Source organism: Portunus trituberculatus, chromosome 24 (genome assembly GCF_017591435.1).
Source record: "Portunus trituberculatus isolate SZX2019 chromosome 24, ASM1759143v1, whole genome shotgun sequence".
Taxonomy (NCBI): Eukaryota; Metazoa; Arthropoda; class Malacostraca; order Decapoda; family Portunidae; genus Portunus; species Portunus trituberculatus.
In genome coordinates, this window is record NC_059278.1 from 8,978,950 (window position 1) to 8,986,368 (window position 7,419).

Consider the following 7,419-nt stretch of genomic DNA (forward strand, 5'->3'; position numbering starts at 1 on the left):
CAGTCGGCAAGTTTCTCCCGTTGTGGAATTTTACAGATTATACCCAGACGCTTTGCCTGTTAATAAGGGGAGCAAGTTTTCCTCACGCTGTGTGCCCGTGTGAGGAGCTTCTTGATGGCCCAGTCTGGGGCACACATAACACCCCTTCCTTCCCCTAACACTCTTACTTTTCGGGGCCAAAGATACCCGCTGTTTAGAGAGAGAGAGAGAGAGAGAGAGAGAGAGAGAGAGAGAGAGAGAGAGAGAGAGAGAGAGAGAGAGAGAGAGAGAGAGAGAGAGAGAGAGACGGATATACATAGAAACGCAGGAACATTAGGCTAATTATCCTCATCCACAAGTTTTGACAAGTTCCACCAAGCTATACATCACCGCTGATCACCAGACAAACAAGCCGGGGTTGTAATATCACTCGCCAAACACGTGATGCGTTATAACTTGTGAATGCATAAAAGAGAAAGTCGATATTACTCACACACCAGTCAATACTGCACCACCAACTCTGTTGTATTATAACTTAGGATTGATTTGTTATTCTTCAATGGTTTCCTTAGCAACACGAGGTTCAAAGCGCATTGGAAAATCAGCATTGTAAAGAAAATATGAAAACTCACTTAATTTTTAAATAATCTGACACAAAAATATTTTATCCAGCATATTTGTCACCAAGATCACACATACTTGGACCCATAAGGTGCCGTGACTGTCAATAATCGCTAAATCAATACTGAACAGTCACCAACAAGTAACACACCTAGCACATCAGTCACCGCTCAAAACTTCACTACCTCAATTCCCCCTGAGCTTATATTCCGCTGCACGCCAATCACCACTCACTCAGTCAGCTCCATGAGAGTCACCAAGAAGTAATATTCCGAGGCACATCAGTCACCCTTTGAAAGTTTTATTTCTCCTTGAGTTCATGCTCATTGGAGTCACTTTCTAGTTGGGTCTGCAAGAGTAAAGATTGGCCAGTATTTCAAAGCTCCAACATGGATTAGAGCAACAAGGCAAAGAAGAGGCAGAATCACGGTTTTAATGTCCTTAGCGGAGAGAGCACAGGAAGAGTTGTGGAGGTTAATGGAGTGAGGAAGAAATGAACACAGTACTTACTTCAAGACGAATAGCAGGCCATTAAGGAGTTTTTTTTTTTTCGTTTTTCTCTTTTTAAACTTAAGACATTGCCGTTAGTGTAGTGATTAAGCGTAATGTTCTCTGCTGCAGCTGTTGTTTGGGCCACCGTTCATCCATGAACAAGTTATTTATGGGTCTGAATGTATATGAAATTGGGTCTTGGAATATTTATGGTAGAGGGTTTATATCTGGAAGTGTTCAGGAGGGAGAGTAGTGTATCATTACTGTATTTTGTATTACTTTCATTTTTTTTTTTTTTTTTTTTGTGTGTGTGTGTTGCATGGCGGTACTGAAATGAATGGTTATTGGCTTGTTGTTTATGTCTCTACACCTATCTTAATTTGTTCACCACGAGGGAGTAATTATTTTAATGAATATCGATTTTATCATTATATTTGATGACTAATTAATTACTAGCATATCTTGTGACCCACCAACGACCCCCCCTCTGTGCATACCTCACCTGTCCCCCTGTACCTGCATTATGCTTGTCTCTCCTTTCTCCTTTGCATCCTCCACGCCAGTTACTCCATTTCAACACATATACTCGTATTTCATCTTGCCTTTGTTTCTTTCACACACACACACACACACACACACACACACACACACACACACACACACACACACACACACACACACACACACACAAACACACACACAATATGAAAGTTGTAAGGAGTAAAAATAGGAGATGAAACATTACCCAACGCTTTACTATTTACATCATCATCAGCAACATCATCATTAGCGTGTTTCTCTAATTACTTGTGTCGTTCATAATTGTAAACCGTTCACGCCTCGCCTCCCACCATTACAACGTCCATTGGTCTTGTGTGTCACTGCCTTGGTGTAACATGGGTGATAGAACACAGTACTGCTATGCGACACACGTGAATCACAGCCTTAAGAAGTGGATGTGGTGTGCGCCTCTAGAGTCACAAGTGGGCGGTGTGTGGGAAGCTGGGAATGGAAGGATTGGGAGTCTGAAAGGTGAGGACGTGATGTGTGGCGGATGTGGACTTGTTTTGACATTTTTTTTTTTCAAGTGGTGAGTTGCATGAATGATTGCATTGTTATTACGTGTTTTTTTTTTTCATTCTTTTTTGAGGGTCCTTGTTGTTGTTAATGTTGGCGTTGTTATATCGTTACATACAGTTCCTTTTTATATCGTGTTCATGATAGCGAGCACAAATGTTTGTTTTTATTTAATGTTGGTTATGTTATATTGTTATTGTTACACTTGTTCTTCCTGATATCGTGTCATGATGAGCACTAATGTTACTTCCACAGTTATACTTTTTGCACATATTCATTTCTTCTTCTCAACGATGTGAGTTCCTGGCTAATTAATGTTTCTTTTCCTTGTATTCTGGCGTTCCCTTCACCACCACTCATCCCACAGAACAGTTCCATTCTATTCCATTTATGTTCTGTAAATTTGAGCAACTGTATTATTACTGAAGCGTAACGGAAACAACACACACACACACACACACACACACACACACACACACACATGCATACATACATATACGCACACACACACACACACACACATACATGCATACATACATACATATACGCACACACACACACACACACACACACACACACACACACACACACACACACACAGAGAGAGAGAACTCATGCAGTTTAAGTAATAGCAGTTATCAATAAGCGAGTATTTCTTGATTAACTCTATGCTCAGAAATGGCAAGTTATGTACTATTAATGTCAAGACTCTCGCTCCCCCAGATATGTGAGGCGTGTGTTGCCGAGGCTTTGTATCCATAAGCAACGTAGCAGGCGTTACTTGGTGTTTCAATATTTAAAAAGAAGTATAGCACTGGGTTCGAGAGAGAGAGAGAGAGAGAGAGAGAGAGAGAGAGTATTTCATCAATATTCTAACTGCTTCCCGAAATTTCATCATTAAAGAAAGATACGTGGCTCCTTGTCCCTGAAATTGCTCGCCATTTGAGGGAGATATTTCTTTCCGTTTTTCATTTTGCTTCCCGGAAATCTGTTCAGTTGGAAACCATTAAAGTGTTATCACTAAATTTGAGGATTGTTAACAAGGATGACAATTTTGTGTGATTACATCCTAAACTGATTAGTCATTATGGATAAAAAGTTACGAATTTTTGCTCTATAATTTACATAATTAGTCTGATTAGATAAATTGAATATATATGATCATTATAACAATTACAACGATAAATTGGAAATATATTGGAAACAAATGTACTCTTTTTTATAGTTATAGTTATATTAGCTTCATATCAGTGTTAAGCCTTTATCAGTATACCATTTTTGGAAGACCTGTAACTGTAGGATTGTTAGTTCATCCCACGCCCGTGTTCAATCTTAATTATTCATTGTGCATTAGTAGCTCGAAATAAGTTTACTTTTTCATTGCATTCACAGTCTGCAAGGAACAATTCCCCATAAGTTTTTTTTAATAATTGCCATAACAAGTGGCGTATCCTTTTTACCACATAAGTTTGTACATAAGTTTCTTCTTGGAATGAGTTGTGTATCGTGAGCCAAGAGCTACCCTTCCAGCCTCCCCGCCGCCTTGCTAGCCCAGCCCTGCCTCAGCCACACGCGCCAGCCAACCAATCCTCGACTTAGGATTACACGCTCGCCAATTAGCGCTCGGCATCCTCGCAAGGCAGTCAAGCAAAGACACGAGATGAAATAATTGTAACGTTGAGTACGAGGTAATAAGTCAAGGTATCAAGGAGCCAATTAATACTTCATCTTTCCAGTGTTACTTTTTACTCCGTGTCGTTGGTTTAACACTCCCCTCATGGCACAAGAGATTTCTTGTAAATTTGATGACGCTTTCCTCTTCCTTAATATCAGGGAAGAAGTATGAATAATACAAGCCATTTTTGCTTAAGTGTTTATAAACTCATTTAACGCCATAATTACAAGGGCGAAAATTGTTTCGGAAAGGAAAAAAGACAAAAATTCAATACTTTCCTGACGGTAGCTTGGAAGACATTTTTTTCTTTTAATTTCTTTTATTAGTTTTCATTTTATGGGAGGGGGGAAGGTAGCTGCCATGATGGAGGAAGATGTACAACGCAGCGATCAGAAAACAGTGTTGAGTATTCCGCCCTTCACCGCCTCGCCGACCCTCCCATCCCCTCCCTGGGTAAAATATACTCCATCGTAAAATTACTTGCTGCTTTGTCAGGGAGGGAGAGAGAGAGAGAGAGAGAGAGAGAGAGAGAGAGAGAGAGAGAGAGAGAGAGAGAGAGAGAGAGAGAACAGCAGAAATTGAGCGCTCTAGAGAGAGAAAGAGAGAGAGAGAGAGAGAGAGAGAGAGAGAGAGAGAGAGAGAGCTGACTATATTGAGGAGACTTACCAGGAAGCAATAATGTGGTGAGGTGTCTTGCAGGTGAGACTTGATTACACTACTTTATTTCCACCACCACACCACAACACCTTTTGCCAAAAAAATAAAGGCCTTTTGATCTTTTTAAAGTTACTACAAATCTGAAAAAAAAAATTGATAAATAAGATAAGGCTCTTTTATTTGAGTTTAGTTATGTATTAATTAAATTTCTGTCATATATATACATATATATTTGTTTCACTGTTTATATAGTTCCACTTTTTGTAATTAATGTCGTGAGCTCAAAAAGAAAATGGAATAAATGTTAATAAAAAATTGTGTTGATTGAACCCGACGAGTGATTATGGTTCTTATTTCTTTTAATTAAAACCCGGGAAGGAACTGATTGGCAAGGCGACACGTACGCGGCGAGAGATAAGCACTGCACAGTTCACAGGAGGCTCAGGAGGCACAGGGAGCCTCGACACTGGGTTAAAGAGCGAGAGAACCGTACGTGATCCTTCCACTCCGAAGGGTCGACCGAGACTGGCCGGCCGGGCGCTCTCCTACCTCCATCCGCCTCCCCCCTCCATCTTACCGCCCTCGCACGCACTCGCACACACGCATGTCGAAGAGCGCACGCAGACTCTTGAGTGCATGATGCGTCCTTGTGTACTCGAAAGGCTAATGGGAGAAGGAATGCTTGTAGTGCTGTGGGATTGTTTCTGCATCACCCTCCACCACTCTCCAGCGTATTGCTCTCTCCTCTCTCCCATCCGTGTCCCCCCCCATAGTTTTGTATGCATTCACTCTGAGCTACTTTTAATGCGTGTACACAGAGGTTGAATGAAAAGTACATTATGTATGGAGATTTCTTTTCTGGGTGGTATTTACGTCGTTGCACTCCTGTAATGAGCTACCGTGGAGTCATTTCAGAGAGACAGGTGTGTTAGCCTTTACTACGAAGAGTGTCGCATGTGTGTTTTTAATCTTTATTCCTACTTTGCTTTGGAAAATTCAGGTAAAGATTAGGCATGATTGTAAGATACTAATTCCTGGTGAGGCTCAGAGAAAAATAGGAAACACGTGGGAAATTTATGGGTGGCAGGTGATAGAGGAATCCAGTGGCGTTTATCCCACTATTTAGCAGACGCGTTGCGGTGGTGAGTGTGTCCTCGGCCCCATTATCTCGCGCGGGATAGAGTTGCGTCTCGCTTAATGGGAAAATTAGACTCGGCTAAAACCTGAACTTGCATGGCGCATGGGTCTCTCCCGCCTCGTGCCCCCTCCCTCCCTGAGCTTTTCCTGAGACTCTCCCTTCACACTACCATGGCTTCATTTTACTCATAAATACATACAAACATCGCTTACATATTACATACATACATGTATACACATTACATATAGACGAATGAAGAAGGAAAATTCATTTGCCCTTCCCTGAAATATTTTTTGTACATACATGCATACATACATCCATTCATGCACGCTTCCGTATCTATATACATACATACATAAATACATACATGCATACCAAGCGTAGACTAAACTCACCTGCATTTAATTGAAATGGGATTCTTTTTCAAGGGATTTGAATGAGTAAAGTCTTAAAAAGTCTTTATTCATTTTGTTCTAAGTTTGGCTTCACTTGGAAAGGAATTAAAATCATATCTTTACTACTCGCTCTTCTAAATTATGTTAATGACGGAATATTACTCGCTTTCATCTCCTGCTTTAAAAGTTTACAACCTTAATAAGTGCTGCCGCTGATTATTGATTCGGTAAATATTCAGTAATTCCACGTATTGTATTTATTTTTCATAATGAACATGGGTTCTGAAAGGAAAATATCAATAGATAACTATAAATATAATTACTTTTTTATTGCCACATGTATTATGTATTTCTAAACTAATTTAGATATAATTTCATCATCAGTGCTTGAAGCTGCACGATGCTATTATTAAAGAATGTATATATGTAAAAAAAAACACGTAGTACTATGTATGCGTGTATATAGTACAGTCCATTAGCAAACTCTCGCCGGCACGAAATATAGAGCTAATTGCCATGGGAAATATGTAACACACGACTCATTCAATTACTCTTCATCGCGTGGCTGAAAAAAAATTACCCGACAACACGCTTGCTTCGCCGCACCGCACGCCAGACCTTAGCTTCCCGAACTATATGGCAGAGAGTAGGACTGGAAGACGTTAATCTATTGCGGCGCCTCCACTGCTTTTTTCCCCTTAAGATGGAGTGCTCATTCCTGGACGCACACTCATTTTATCAGCCCCCACCCTCTTCGCCGCCTTCTCCCGAATCCTGCTGTAGCAACTTTGCCCTTATTGATGTTATTTGGTCTCGCCCTTTCCTTTGCATGATGTATCAGCTTTGGTAGCGGACCGTATGGGAGTTAGGAGCGTAAGGGTAGGATTCAAGGAGTGGGAGGATGAGGGAGTGTTTGAAAAGAAAGAAAAGACCTGATTCCGTGCAGTTGCTAAAGGAATCTGGTGTGATGGAAGTGGCTTGTGGGAAAGATGTCATGGCGGGAGGGTATCCAGGAGATGTTGGCGGGGAGAGGAATGGTGATGGAAAAGGACGATGAGAGGTACAAGAGGGGAAGGAAAGGGTGAATATAAGGAATGGGAAGAATAAGGCAGAGAGGGGAAGGAAGACATGAACGGCAAGAAATAAGAGACGAAAGGAAAGAAATGGGAGGGGAGGAAAGACAAGGAATGCGGAAACAAAAAGAGAGGAAGGAATTGAGGAAGGACAAGAAATAAACAGAGGAAAAAGCAAAGGAAAAGAGCAGAAACAAGGAAGACGACAAATAAAAAGGAGGTAGACAAGAAAAGAATTCAAGAAAGGGGGAGGAGGAAGGCAAGAACAAGGAACAGGAAAAGGAAATGAAGGAAAATGTCAGGAGCAGGAAC

General features: G+C 40.9%; 1 protein-coding gene across 5 annotated transcripts in view; it reads right to left on the reverse strand.

Moving 5' to 3' along the window:
- The window catches only part of LOC123508085 (neuroligin-1-like), a 45,627-nt gene extending 40,467 nt beyond the window's left edge, over positions 1-5,160 (reverse strand). Inside the window, exons 1-2 of one of the 5 annotated variants that reach the window (XM_045261525.1) lie at positions 4,906-5,160; positions 4,511-4,641 (exon numbers count right to left, since the gene is read on the reverse strand). The gene's annotated coding sequence lies outside the window, so the exon portion shown is untranslated. The remainder of the gene's footprint in view (positions 1-4,510; positions 4,642-4,905) is intronic. The other 4 variants (XM_045261522.1, XM_045261524.1, XM_045261523.1 and 1 more) reach the window with 4 other exon arrangements.
- Positions 5,161-7,419: the final 2,259 nt, after the last annotated feature.